The sequence below is a fragment of the Orycteropus afer genome, unplaced genomic scaffold (genome assembly GCF_000298275.1).
Source record: "Orycteropus afer afer isolate SDZICR_OR568_19922 unplaced genomic scaffold, OryAfe1.0 scaffold00053, whole genome shotgun sequence".
Classification (NCBI taxonomy): domain Eukaryota; kingdom Metazoa; phylum Chordata; class Mammalia; order Tubulidentata; family Orycteropodidae; genus Orycteropus; species Orycteropus afer.
Window position 1 is genome coordinate 4997429 of NW_006921640.1, and position 15190 is coordinate 5012618.

At 38.4% G+C, this 15190-nt stretch overlaps 1 protein-coding gene across 1 annotated transcript in view; it reads left to right on the forward strand.

Annotated features, from left to right (window-relative positions):
- KIF13B (kinesin family member 13B) overlaps positions 1-15190 on the forward strand; it is a 351480-nt gene that overhangs the window by 39870 nt on the left and 296420 nt on the right. The window lies entirely within an intron of this gene.

Sequence of the window (15190 nt, forward strand, 5' to 3'; positions counted from 1 at the left end):
CCTTGGGTTTCCGAGGCAGTATCACTACAGAAGTAGGATTGCCCAACCTTCCTTCCAAGGAGTGGCTGGTGGGTTTGAACCGCCAACCTTCTGGTTAGCAGTCAAGTAACTAGGGAAGGGAAAAAAGAAAATTCAGCCTTGCTTGTCACACATTTTCTTGGTCAAAACTGTATGTAGTTTCAAGAGGAGGATCTATCTTTCAATGGAGGGATGTCAATGTCACCTTGTAAGAAAAGCATTTAGTATGAGATGTGTATTGAAAAACATAATCTGCCACGAGTGTGTAATAGTATCCGCCTGATAAAGCTGTTACAAGAGTGAAAACATAGAAGCTAAAAAAATGTTTTCTTCTCCTTTGAGATCTTCAAATCTCAGGGATATGTGAAAGAATTAAGTAGCTGGCTCTTTTTCTCCATATGTTGAAAATAAAATTGATCATTACTCATTGTAGAATACTGTTTGCTATAAAATGCTTAAAAACAATTTCCAATAAGGATAATATGTAATGCTTTCTGATGAAATAAATTTAAGAAGCTTTTTGAAGACAACTTTTTGTTGAAGTATATAATATATAGAAAAAAATAGCTTGATGAATTTTCATAAACTGAACACATTTCTCTAGGCACCCAGATAAAGAAACAGAACATAACTAGCATGACAGACCCTGCCTTAGAAGACATTTTTATTTTAATTTAATATCAGGTTGAAAAGAGAAAACAGAAATTTTAAAGTGTAAAACTCCAGTAGTATAATGTACCAGCTCCATTAGATTTGAGGACAAATAGGAAGGAAAGCACGAGTTAAAAGCTATTTTCTATGATAACAGAGTTAATTACATTCTATCTGGTAAAAAGCAAACTAATCCATAAAACAAATTATGATATTAGAGAACTATATTTTAAAAAAATAATTGTTTTATTGGGGCAAACAAATATATACCAAAACATTTTCTATTTCAACCATTTTTTACATGTATAATTCAGTGATGTTAATTATATTTACCATGTTGTATCACCATCACCACTATCCATTTCCAAAATTTTTCCTCACGTTTGACAGAAACTCAGTGCCCTCTAAGCAGTAACTTCTTCTCTCCCCACCCTACCTGCCCCTGGTGACCACTGATAAACTTTGATCTCTATGCTTGTGTTTATTCTAGATATTTCATTTAAATGAGATCATATAATATTTGTCATTTTGCTACCGACTTATTTTGAAGTTCTTCCATGTCTTTCTGTTTATGGCTCAAGGATTGAGATTCAATAAAATTAATGATTTTCACTGCTTCATTGGGGATATTCTTGAGTGAAAAAAGCTTTTGTGTCAATGAAGAATGCAATGAGTACTAGTAGGACACTTTGGTGTCACCATGCTTGGGCACCAGTAGTATTGTGCTATAACAAAGTACCATATGCTGGGTGGTTTAAAACAATGGGTGTTTATTCTCTCACAGTTCTGGCACCTAGAAGTCTGAAATCAAGATAATGTCAGGGTTATACTCTCTCTGAAGGCTATAGGGGAGAATCCTTCCTTGTCTCCTCTTGCTTCTCATGTCCCACGTGTTCCTTGGCTTGTGGCAACATAACTCCAGTCTCTGTCTCTGTCTTCACATGGGCATTTTCCCTCTCTGTCTGTCTCTTTTTCTTTTCTCCTGTTCTAATAAGGACATCAGTCATTTGGGATTAGGACCCAGATTTCTCCATTATGACCTCATGTTGTATAACAATTACCGTATGCTGTAGGAGCTCTGGTGGCATCGTGCCTAAGGCATTTATTTGCCTGCTAACCAGAAGGCTGGTAGTTCAAACTCACTAGCCACATCTCAGAAGGAAGGTTGGGCAATCTACTTCCATAGTGATACTGCCTCAGAAACCCAAGGAGGGGTCACTATGAGTTGGATCCAACTCTATGGCTGAGTTTTTTTTTGAGTCGTATGGTATATCTAAGTAAGGTTACAATCACAGGTACTGGCAGTGAGGACTTTTAGGGAACATACTTCAACCTATAACTCCTATGATTTTTTTGTACCATCAGTGTAAATGTTAATACAGTGAAAAAAGCATGTCTTAGTATTATTATGAAAATAGTTTTGACCTCAAAGACCCCCTTTGGTGGATTCCTAAAATAGGAAGTTTAGGGGGCAGTGAGTTTATGGTAAAGGGGAAGGAACAATTCAGAAAAGGAGGGTGAGATGGTTGCATAATTTGAAGAATATAATTAATGTTCCTGAATTGTACTTGTAGAAACGGTTGAATTAATGTATGTTTTGCTGTGTGTATCCTCAACAACAACAACAAATAATAAAAAAAAAAATTAACTTGGAATTTCTATTAAAATCTCCTTTCATCTCCCCTGCTTCAAGTGTAAGATCCTAAGAACAGAATTTTCTGAAGTATCAAGATTTGGATATGGAAATTTCAGATTGATCTTAATTAACCTGAACTCTGATTTCCTTGGTATTTTGTGAGATGACTTGCTCTTTAGTATATGTAGGGAAGACCCCGCCTCCCCCCAGATATCAAGTGGTCATCAATGACAAGATTTGCAGAGATGTTTCTTGTTTTATAGTGTTGTTGTTGTTAGGTGCCGTCGAGTTGTCTTCGCCTCATAGTGACCCCATGCACAGCAGAATGAAACACTGCCTGGTCTCACACCAGCTCTGTGATCCTTGCTATACTTGAGCCCATCACTGAAGCCACTGTGTCAATCCATCTCGTTGAGGGCCTTCCTCTCTTTTGTTGACTCTCCACCTTACCAAGCATGACATCCTTCTCCAGGGAATGGTCCGTTCTGATAACATGACCAAAGTAGGGGAGATGAAGTCTGGCCATTCTCACTTCCAAGGAGCATTCTGGCTGCACTTTGTCCAGGACAGATTTGTTCATTCTTTTAGCAGTCCATTGTACTTTCAGCATTCTTCGCCAGCACCACAGTCAAAAGCATCAATTCTTCTTCAGTCTTCCTTGTTCATTGTCCAGTTCTCACATACATATGAGGTGATTGAAAATATCATGGCTTATGTCAGGCGCACCTTAGTCCTCAAGGAGACGTCTTTGCTCCTCAGCACTTGAAAGAGGTCCTCTGCAGCCAACTTGCCCAGTGCTATAAGTCATCTCATGTCCTGACTGCTGCTTCTGTTGGTGTCAGTTGTAGAACCAAGGCATGTGAAGTCTTTGAGAACTTCAATCTTTTCTCCATTTATTGTGGTGCTCCTTATAGGTCCAGTTGTGAGGATTTTTTTTTTTTTTAATTGAGATGTAATCCGTCCTGCAGACTGTATTCTTGAATCATCATCAGTAAGTGCTTCAAGTCATCCTCGCTTTCAGCAAGCAAAGTTGTATTGTAGGTTGTTAATGCTTCTTCCTCCAATCTTGATGCCATGTTCTTCTTTATATAGTCCAGCTTCTCGGATTATTTGCTCAGCATATAGATTCAATAAGTGTGGGGAAAGGATATAACCCTGACACACTCCCTTCTTGATATTAAGCCATGCAGTGTCCCCTTGTTTTGTTTTGTAGTAAAAATATGTTATTTTCTCCTTTTCCCTTCATTTGGCCATGTCTAACCTAATTAATTGATAGTATGAAGGTTCTAACTACCAGTCCCATGAGAAGAATGTTTGAAATGTTAATTTAAGAAAGCAATAATCAGTAAGGTCATTAAAAATATTTTATTTTTTCTGACTTTTTACTAGATATCAGTTTAATCAAGATTATTAGATAACTAATGAGTAACTAATATGAGCAAAACACATCCACCCTCCTCTGAGGGGACAAAATGTTCTGATTTTAGTTGATGTACAAATTGGAGCTCTTAAAATACTATGCAGAATTAAGTGAAATTTACCCACATACGTAAGTTTCTCTTGGGGAATGTACTGAGTAATGCTACTGAGGGGAGGGCCTGATGACAGTATTTGCTTTTAAATATGTGAAGTTATTTTCAGACTAATTCCTTATTAGTGGAAGTCATCATTAGATCATACTAGATAATGACTTTTTACATTTCTCTTTTGCTATATGGATGCTAATTTAAATGAAGATTTTAATTGAAGGAAGTCATGCAAAATGTAATTATGGTATGCACAATAGGTCTATTTGTTCTCTCTACTGTGAAATGACTTGAGTGAGGCTAATAATTCTGCCCAAATAAAATCTACTCCTCTGGAGACTAGTACGTGGAATATTTTAATTTCATAAAGAGGCTATTCCTAGCGGAGGCTGTCAATCTTGATTATGTCAGAATAAGATGGGAGAGCATTGTCCTATGCATTCACAAGTTTTAGATGACCCCTTCCCTTTTGAAAAAATACTGTGACCATTGAGTGTTATAAATCATTTACTACTTTTAAATCTGGTCCTGAAAGTGAATTAAGGAGATGCTTAAAAATGAAAAAGATAATAAAATATGTATGGTTAAATGTATGTCATTGTATGTTGTTGTTGTTATGTGCCGTCAAGTCAGCCCCGACTCATAGCGACCCCTCCTTGGGTTTCCGAGGCAGTATCACTACGGAAGTAGGATTGCCCAACCTTCCTTCCGAGGAGTGGCTGATGGGTTGTATAGCTAGTAGAAAACAGTAAACTATCAATTAATACAGATTTTGCAATTTTACCAGCAAAGGCTATGAAATGAACTGTTTGATAGCTTATTAGTAAACCTGTTTGAACAAAAATCATAGATTGTACTATAGAATTTATGATATCTTAATATTTTGTCACTGAGTATATAAACATTAGCTTTGCATGTTTTTATTGCTTTTATAGGTGCAGCAATAATGAGGAACAAACTTTTTTCTTTTAAATACAAGAAAAGAGTCTCTTTCGGTGGTGCAGTGATTAAGCTCTTGGCTGTTAACTGAAAAGTCCATGTACAGCAGTAGTGATGAATAAACTTTTTTTTTTTTTTTTTTGAAAGAGAAGAGTCCCTTTTGGTAGTACAGTAGTTAAGCTCTTGGCTGCTCACCAGAAGGTCAGTGGTTAGAACTCAGCAGTGCTCTGTGGGAGAAAGGTGAGGTAGTCTAATTCTGTAAAGATTTATAGACCTTTCATCTTTGCTTTTGGGTAGATGTTGACCATTTGTGCTCATATAGTTGATTGTTTAAGGGAGCACATTACTTACGAATGATGTGTTTATTTTATAAGCCAATCTTTTTTTGGCTGAAAGGTCCCCCAGGAGGGGCTTCAGTTCCATGTTCAAAGGGTATCTTACGGCAAAAGTCTTGGGGGTTCCTCTAATCCCAGTCCAGTAAGTCTGGCCTGTTTTAGAAATTTGAATTTTGTTCTGCATTTTTCTCCCATTCTATCCAGAACCATTTATTATGTTCCTGGTCAGATCAGTTAGGCAGTGGTAGCTAGGTACCATCTGGTTCTTCTGGTCTCAGGCTTGAAGTGGCCATGATTCATGTGAGACATTAGTCATGTGGACTAGTTTCTTCTTTGAGTCTTTGGTTTCCTTTATTCTCTTTTGCTTCAGATGAGTAGAGACCAATGGTTGTATCTTAGGTGGCTCCTTGCAAGCTTTTAAGATCCTAGACACTACTCACCAAACTAGGACATAGAGCATTACCTTTATAAACTGTATTATGCCGATTGATTGAGTTGTTCCCTTGAGACTGTAGTTCTAAGCCTGGATATGTCTAGGAAGTCTCTGTAACTGTGCCCCCTGTGGAACTTTATTATATATATGAATATATATGCAGCACACATACACATGTGTATACATAGGCCTACCGGCACACCCATACATGCACACACATACTTGCATGTCTTTATATACTTATATAAGCATACATATATACCTAGATAACCAAACTCATATCTGTTAGTGGCTATTACTGTTGTTGCAAAATTGTGTATGTTACAGCATTTACTGAAATTGTCCCTTTTCCTTGTATACTTCTTAGTGTCTTCATTTGCCTTGGTCACGTTGTGCACACTTCATCCATATTGGGTATTGGCTTACTCAGCACCCAAAATAACTGACTGTCTACTATCTAAAATATGATTCTTCCTCCTTGCCATTGTCTTCTTTAATAATCATCAAAGAACATTGCTCTGTGTGCATCTTATTCTTGACTTTTTATAAAAGTGAGATCATACCATATTTGTTTTTTTGTAATTGATTTATTTCACTTAGCATAATGTCCTCCAGATTCATCCATGTTATAAGATGTTTTATGGTTTTATGGACTCATTCTTTATAGTTGTATAGTATCGTGTTTATAGGAGGTCTGGTAGCATAGTGCCTAAGGCAGTTGACTGCTAATCAGAAGGCTGACGGTTCAAACCCACCAGCCACTCCTTGGAAGGAAGGTTGGGCAATCTACTTCCATAGTGATACTGCCTCAGAAACCCAAGGAGGGGTCGCAATGAGTCGGATCCAACTCGACAGCAGTGAGTTTAGTATTGTGTTTATATCTGGCATAAGGCTAGGCACACTGGTGCTCAAGTACCACTTTTTGATGGAAAAACTTCATGTATGTTGTCCTGTTGCTGTAGTTGTTGTTGTTATGTGCCGCCGAGTCAGCCCTGACTCATAGCGACCCCTCCTTGGGTTTCTGAGGCAGTATCACTACGGAAGTAGGATTGCCCAACCTTCCTTCCGAGGAGTGGCTGGTGGGTTTGATCCGCCAGCCTTCTGGTTAGCAGTCAAGTGCCTTAGCCACTATGCTACCAGAGGAGAGCAGAAAATCCTCAAGGTATATGTCATAAAATTTTCTCATAGCCTAAAACTGGGACAGGCTATAAAAGTCATGGAAGAGTATATGGAGAGAAGACAAGATTAGACATTATTTAACCCATTATTTAACTGTGATTATGGAACTAATTGTTGGCAGGACCTTATCCTGTAGTTTCTGAGCTTAAGGAAGGGCTAGATTAGATGGCTCTTTTTTGGTTCCTCCTTTACCTTTCAGGGAGGCACTCCTTTGAATGTGAGACTCCCAGTCTTAACACAGGATGAAGTCCTTGTATCTAGCAGAATATTAAAGAAGACAGAATGCAGGAAAGGAGAACATATTGAAATGGATCCTGAAAGAAACCAAAAAAACATTTGACAAAGTTCTGCCCACTGTCAACCTGATGGAATTAAACCATAGGAAGGAAGTCAGAGGAGAGCTGTTACACTGTGGGGAATATAATCAGTGTCACAAAACAAAATGCATATGAACTGTTGAATGTAAATACTTTATATAAAACTTCACCCAATTTTAAAAATAAATGATGGAATTATTTGATTATATATGTATGTAGTACATTTTTTCAACAACATAAATGGCAGCTATACACATGGACCTCACCAGATGAAATACACAGGAATCAGATAGACTACATCTGTGTAAAGACGCAATGGAGAAGTTCAGTATCTTCAGCCAAAACAAGACCAGGAGCTGACTGTGTAACAGACTGTCAATTGCTTATATGCAAGTTCAAGTTGAAGCTGAAGAAAATAAAAACAAATCCACGAGAGCCAAGATACAACCTTTATTATATCCCACCTGAATTTAGAGACCAGAATTTAGAGACGACTTGACAGCACCTAGCAACAACAGTTTCTTTTAAATTAGGTATTAGTAATAGCACAAACAATTTGCTCTTGACTGCTAATCTAAAGGTTGGTGATTCATATCTGCTCAGTGGTGCCACAGAAGAAAAGCCTGATAATCTGTGTCTGCTTGATTACAGACAAGAAAACCCTATGGAGAAGTTCTACTCTGTAACGTGGGGTTGCCATGAGTAGGAATTGAATAGATAGCAACAGGTTAACTGCCTGTGATTAGAATTAGATGAAAACTTACAGACTTTTCTTCCCCACAACCATACTACCATGGTATATGTTATAGTGAAACCTGTGAGAGCTATGTGTGAGAAAATACATAGATAACAAAATATTTAGCATTTCATAAATTTTCACACATATACATCAGTGACATTAAATATATTCATTATGTTCTTCAGTCGTCATTTTTCACCATTCCCAGATTTTTCCATCACTATTGTAGAAGCTCAGTGTCCCTTAAGCGGCGTGCCTTCCGTTTTACTCCTTTCTGCCCACCCAGGCAACCTTTAATAAACTTGATCTTTATGTACTTGCCTGTTCTAGCTATTTTATATAAGTGGGATTATATAATAATTGTCTTTTTGTGACTGATTTCACTTAGTGTAATGTTTTCATCAATGTTGTAGCATGTACCAGAACTTCCTTTCTGTTTATGGCTGAGTAATATTCCATTGTCAAGTGCCCTTCTGATCAAAATTATGTTACAGAATCTGAACACGTCTGGATAGAGCCCAGTACCGTGAACATCACTCCCAAGAGCACAGGGTCCTAGATGGATTTAGAGTCTTACGCTTTGTTCACCCAAGAATGTATAATATTTCTAATCAGCCTACATATTTCTAACAGTACTCATTTCACCAGTGAAAACTTATTTCTAATATTGCTTTTGCTAATTAACAAACCTAGTGATCAGGATAAAAGATAGCTGAAAGCATGTGAAAACTACTTTGAGAAGGAATTTTTAACCTTTGGTATGTTGTGCTCTGAACTCCTTTGGCAATCCGATAAATCCTGTGGATTCTGTCTGTGATAGTTGGAGTTGTGTGTCAACTTGGCTGGACCACAATTCTGTTTGGTTTAAGCAAGTGTGATGTGGGTTGTTCCAGTGATGGGATCAGATGTATATATTTTGAGCAGCCAATCCATTGAAAGGGAGTTTCCCTAGGGGTGTGGCCTGCTTCCAGTATATTTATGGACATCCTGGGAAAGAGACATTCTTCTGTGGATCGGGATTCTGTTGTGCTCCCTACAACTGTCTGTGAGTGAACAATCCACCATTCGGCCTGGAGATCTTGGATGGATTCATCATTCGTTAGAGTCAACAGCCAGTATACTGCCTGCCAGCCTTGAGCTCCTCAGCCCCTGCCGCTGAGAACAGCCTCCAGCTTGACGTTTGATCCAAGAACTTTGGACTTGCCAGCTTCTAAAAGTGTGTGAGCCATTTTCCTAAGATAAATTTCCCTTTTTCTCTTTCTATAAGCTTTACTGGTTTTGTTTCTCTAGAGAACCCAGTCTAACACACTGTCTTAGAATTGTTGTTGTTGTTGTTATGTGCCGTCGAGTCAAACCTGACTCATAGCGACCCCTCCTTGGGTTTCCGAGGCAGTATCACTACGGAAGTAGGATTGCCCAACCTTCCTTCCGAGGAGTGGCTGGTGGGTTTGAACCGCCAGCCATCTGATTAGCAGGCAAGTGTCTTAGCTTTCAAAAACATTCCATGATAGGCTTATAAAGGAAAAAAGTAGATTGAAATATAAACCCAAAAAACCCAAACTCACTGCTGTGGAGTCAGATCCGACTCATAGGCAACCCCTCCTTGGGTTTCTGAGGTGGTATCACTATGGAAGTAGATTGCCCAGTCTTCCTTCCAGGAGTGGCTGGTGGGTTTGAACCACCCGCCTTCTGATTAGCAGTCAAATGCCTTAGGCACTATGCTACCAGAGCTCCTATATTGATAGTTATCAAAAATACTTTTTAACAATGTGGTATACTAATATGTGTTTCTTTGTGACTGTATTAAGATCTGGTGTTGGCAATGTTGTTGTTATTGTGTGCCGTCGAGTCGAACCCGACTCATAGTAACCCCTCCTTGGGTTTCTGAGGCAGTATCACTATGAAGTAGATTGCCCAACCTTCCTTCCGAGGAATGGCTGGTGGGTTTGAACCGCCAGCCTTCTGGTTAGCAGTCAAATGCCTTAGGCACTATGCTACCAGAGCTCCTATATTGAAATATAGTTATCGAAAATACTTTTTAACAATTTGGTATACTAATATGTGCTTCTTTGTGACTGTATTAAGATCTGGTGTTGGCAATAGTTGCTTTAATTTCAAAGCTGTGGTGACTGCAAATGATACTTTAAGGTATTTGCAACAGTTGGCAATGTGGTATGAAAATATCTGTGATGTCTGGTATTGACAGAGGGACAGGCACTAGTAATGCTGTGATTTATTACCTACATTGATAATTGTAGAAATTGCTAAATTTCAGTTAGAAATGTGTGAGAAATAAAAGCGTATCTTTAAAAAAAATTTACTTTCACAATCCCGCCTATGAATTCTATTCAGGTTAAGAATCCCTACTGTAGAGTAGCATAGTGCCTAACGCACTTGACTGCTAACCAGAAGGCTGGTGGTTCAAACCCACCAGCCACTCCTTGGAAGGAAGGTTGGGCATTCCTACTTCTGTAGTGATACTGCCTCGGAAACCCAAGGAGGGGTCACTATGAGTCAGGGCTGACTCGATGGCAAACAACAACAACAACAACACTATAGAGTATACATTACTGATTAGAAGCTTTCATATGCTACTTAATCAACTGTGGTATGTGTTTTTGTGATTAGGGTTTCAAATAACAGCTAATCACCCCTAAAAGTGAATTATAACCATTAACATTATTCATGTATACAAGTTTTTTGGTATTATGTAGTAGGGATAATGAAGTTTTACAAGTGATGACTACAAACAATATATGAGGAGTTTCATAGGAGAGCTATGAAGCAATATAAAATTATGCTGAAGTATTTTAAAATAAGCCCTAGTGGGGTTGTGGTTAAGTGTTGACCTGCTAACCAAAATGTTGGCATTTGGAACCCACCAGTGGCTCTGTGGACGAAAAGACCTGGCTATTTTCTCCTGTAAAGGTTATAGTCTAGGAAACTCGATGGGGCAGTTTTACTCTGGTGGCGTAGTGCCTAAGGCATTTGACTGCTAACCGGAAGGCTGGTAGTTCAAACCCACCAGCCACTCCTTGGAAGGAAGATTGAGGAATCTCCTTCTGTAGTGATAATGCCTTGGAAACCCAAGGAGGGGTGGCTGTGAGTTGGATCTGACTCAATGGCAGTAAATTTGGTTGGTTTTGGATAGGACAGAGTAAAGAATTGAGTAAGAATTGACTTGATGGCAACTGGTATTTTAAAATAAAGACACTATGATAAGATAAAGGATTTTGTTGTTGTTGTTAGGTGCCCTTGAGTCAGCTCTGAGTCACAGTGACCTTATGTACAACAGAATGAAACATTGCCTAGTCCTGTGCCATCCTCACAATCCTTGCTATGCTTGAACCCATCATTGCAACCACTGTGTCAGTCCATCTCAGTGAGAGTCTTCCCCTTTTACTCTGACCATCTACTTTATCAAGCATGACATCCTTCTCCAGAGAATGATCCCTCTGACAGCATGACCAGAACAGGTGAGATGAAGTCTGGCCATTATCACTTCTAAGGAGCATTGTGGCTGCACTTCCTCCAGGACAGATTTATTTGTTCTTCTGGCAGTCAGTGGTATTTGTCACTGACACCACAATTCGAAGGCATCAACTCTTTTGTCAGTTGTCCCTATTCATTGTCCAGCTTTCACATGCATATGAAGCGATTGAAAATATGGCTTGGGTTAAGTGCACCTTAGTCTTCAAAGTGACATCTTTGCACTGTAACACTTTGAAGAGGTCCCTAAAGGATTCTCAAAATAAAGTCACTGCCATCGAGTTGATTCTGACTCATAGTGACCCTCATTGAGTTTCCAAGACTCATCTTTCTTCTGTGGAGTGGCTAGTGGATTTGAATCACTGACCTTTTGGTTAGTAACCAGGTGCCTTAACCACTACACCACCAGAGCTCCTTCCAAAGCATCCTAAACAAACATAAATAAAGTGACATATGACTGTTAGAAAATAGGAGAAAGAAGGAACATTTTAATGCTATGATTCTTTAAGATTGAAAAAGACATCATAGAAATGTATGATTAAGGCTTTGTTCTCTCTGGTTCAGAAGAAAAATATTTCAGATTAGGGAATAGCATGACAGTGGGGCTAGAAGATAGAAAGGAAGAATGAAACCACACATGAAGACATAGAAAGGTTTCAGCATGTGAATAAGATATAATCCAGCCACTGGTATAAGCACTTTACATGTATCAGTACTTTCCCTTCAGGCCTGAAATTGAACTCACTCTCATGGCTTCCAGCTAAATAATAGACAAGTGTATAAGGTGAACATTTGCACCAGGTAGATACACAACTTAAAACAATCAACCATGGGAGATCAGAAAGGCAATATTTGCCCAGGGAAATAGCTCAGGGGGCAGAAAAGGACACAGAAAGGGTAACCAGAAGGAGGAAGTGGGAAGAGAGCTATTACTTTATGGGGATTACAGTCAATGTCATGAAAAAAAATGTGTATGTGCTGTTGTATGGAAAATGAGTTTGCTCTGTAAACTTCCATGCAAATCACAATAAAAATAAATAAATAAATGAATAAATAAACAAAGGTAGCAACATTTAATAATAATAATGTGTTTGATTTGATTGGTGATCTGCTTCCATGAAGATTGCACCCAGGCAAAGCCTAAGGGACAGTTCTGCTCTGTTACATGGGGTCTCTGTGTTGGAATTGACTCAACAGCACCTAACAACATAGTTCTTCACATTGTATGTGGAGATTTAGTTTATTGGAACTAAGTGGGAGTTTATAAAACATGTCTAATCCAAATTCTGCATTTATAGACAGCCTCAATCACTTGGTTCATAGTCACAAATCTTGTTACTGACAGTGTCCAGATTCAGCTACTGGCATTGTAGTCACATCATCATCATTTGATAAGAGCCTGTGGGTGGGCAGTCCAGGAAGGACTGTGTGTCCTTTCTCTGTACTTTCATTCACATAATCAGTCTGACTCTTTTCCCCACTTTTATAGAGATATCTTGAACATCTTTATATTGAACTTCCTGATATTTCTGGTCGGCATTTTTGTTTGCTTTTGTTTTTGATCTACCATAAAACAATGAAGATTTTCAGGTCTATCAAGCCTAAATGTTAAAAATTTCACCCTCACATCCTCTCAAATATATTCTCCTCTCTGTTTCCATTTTTTCACTGTTCTATTTTTATTTTTTACTTTCAAATTGATAGACTAACAGTCTGATTTAAATTATGAATTCTTATCTAAATGAATAGCTTTTGTTTAAGTTTAGGTTGTTAATTGTAGTTAACAAATTGTAGGTTTCCATACTGGAAAATAGAAGCAGTTCTTTTCATCTATGCCTAATACTCATCCTTAGTACAACTTTAGGAGCTCTAGTGGTGTAGCACCTAAGGCATTGACTGCTCACCAGAAGACTGGCAGTTCAAACTCACCAGCCACTCCTCAGAAGGAAGACTTGGCAATCTGCTTCCCTAGAGATGCCACCTTGGAAACCCAAAGAGGGGTCGCTATGATGGAACCAACTTGAAGGCAGTGAGTGAGGACAACTTTAGAAGAAAAAGCACCTTCAAACATCAATGCAGGAGAACTGGGAGTTTTCCTTTCAGAATGCACTGAGGAAATGCTTGGATAAAAATTTTTATGTCATTTTCTTCAGATTTTGATGTACCTTAAATAGGATCACCATAAGTTGAAATTGACTTGATGGCCACTGGTTTGGGTTTTTTGTTTATTCAGTAAAGATTCAGTAAGGTAACTAAAAGGAGCTTAAATTTTTTCCTTAGTTTTTTCAGCTTGAGATTATATCCACCCTGAATTTAGAGACCATCTAAGGAATAGATTTGATGCATTGAACACCAATGACTGAAAACCAGAGGAATTGTGGAATGACATCAAGAACATCATCCACAAAGAAAGCAAAAGGTCATTAAAAAGACAGGAAAGGAAGAAAAGACCAAAACTGATGTCAGAAGAGACTGAAACTTGCCCTTGAATGGGAGTAGCTAAAGCAAATGGAATAATTGACAGGATATAAGCTGAACAGAAGATTTCAAAGAGCAGCTTGAGAAGACAGAGTCAATTATTATAGTGAAATGTGCCAAGATCTGGAGTTAGAAAACCAGAAGGGAAGAACATGCTCAGCATTTCTCAAGCTGAAAAAACTAAGGAAAAAATTTAAGCCTCGAGTTGCAATATTGAAAGATTCCATGGACAATATATTGAATGATGCAGGAAACAGCAAAAAAAGATGGATGGAATACACAGAGTCATTGTACCAAAAATAATTGGTAGATAATCATGCATTTCAGGAGGTAGCATACAATGAAGAACCAACAGTATTGAAGGAAGAACTTGAAGCTACACTAAAGGAATTGGTGAAAAACAAGGCTCCAGGAATTGATGGAATACCCAGTGAAATGTTTCAACAAACAGATGCTACACTGGAAACACTCAGTTATGCCAAGAGATTTGGAAGACAGCTACCTGGCAACTGACTGGAAGAGATCTATATTTGTACCCATTCCAAAGAAAGGTGATCCCATAGAATGTGGAAATTATTGAACAATATCATCGATACCACATATAAGTAAAATCTTACTGAAGATAATTCAAAAATGGCTGCAGCAGTGTATTGACAGAGAACTTCCAGAAATGCAAGCTGGATTCAAAAGGGGACATGGAGCAAGGAATATCATGGCTGATGTCAGATGGATCTTGGCTCAAAGCAAAGAATACCAGAAAGATGTGTACTTGTGTTTTATTGACTATGCAAAGGCATTCAATTTTGTGGATCGTAACAAGTTGTGGATAACATTGAGAAGAATGGGAATTCCAGAACATTTAATAGTACCCATGAGAAACCTGTGCATAGACCAGGAGGCTGTCATTTGAACAGAACAAGGGAATACTGCATGGTTTAAAATCAGGAAGGGAGTGCATTAGGGTTGTATCCTTTCACCATACTTATTCTATCTGTATGCTGAAAAAATAATTTGAGAAGCTGGACTATATGAAGAAAAGTGTGGCATCAGGATTGGAGGAAGGCTCACTAACCACCTGAGATACGCAAATGACACAACTTTGCTTGCTGAAAGTGAAGATGACTTGGAGCACTTACTGATGAAGATTAAAGACTACAGTCTGCAGTATGGATTGCACCTCAATATAAGCAAAAATCTTCACAACTGGACCAATAAGCACCATCATGATAAATGGAGAAAAGATTGAAGTTGTCAAAGACTTATTACTTGGTTCCACAATCAATGCCAATGGAAGTAGCAGTCAAGACATCAAAGACATATTGCATTAGGCAAATTTGTTGCAAAAGACTGGTTTCATCCATCGACCTATAGTCAGCTGATCTTTGACAAAGGCCCAAAACCCATTAAATGGGGAAGAGAATGTTTGTTTAATAAATGGTGCTGGCAAAAC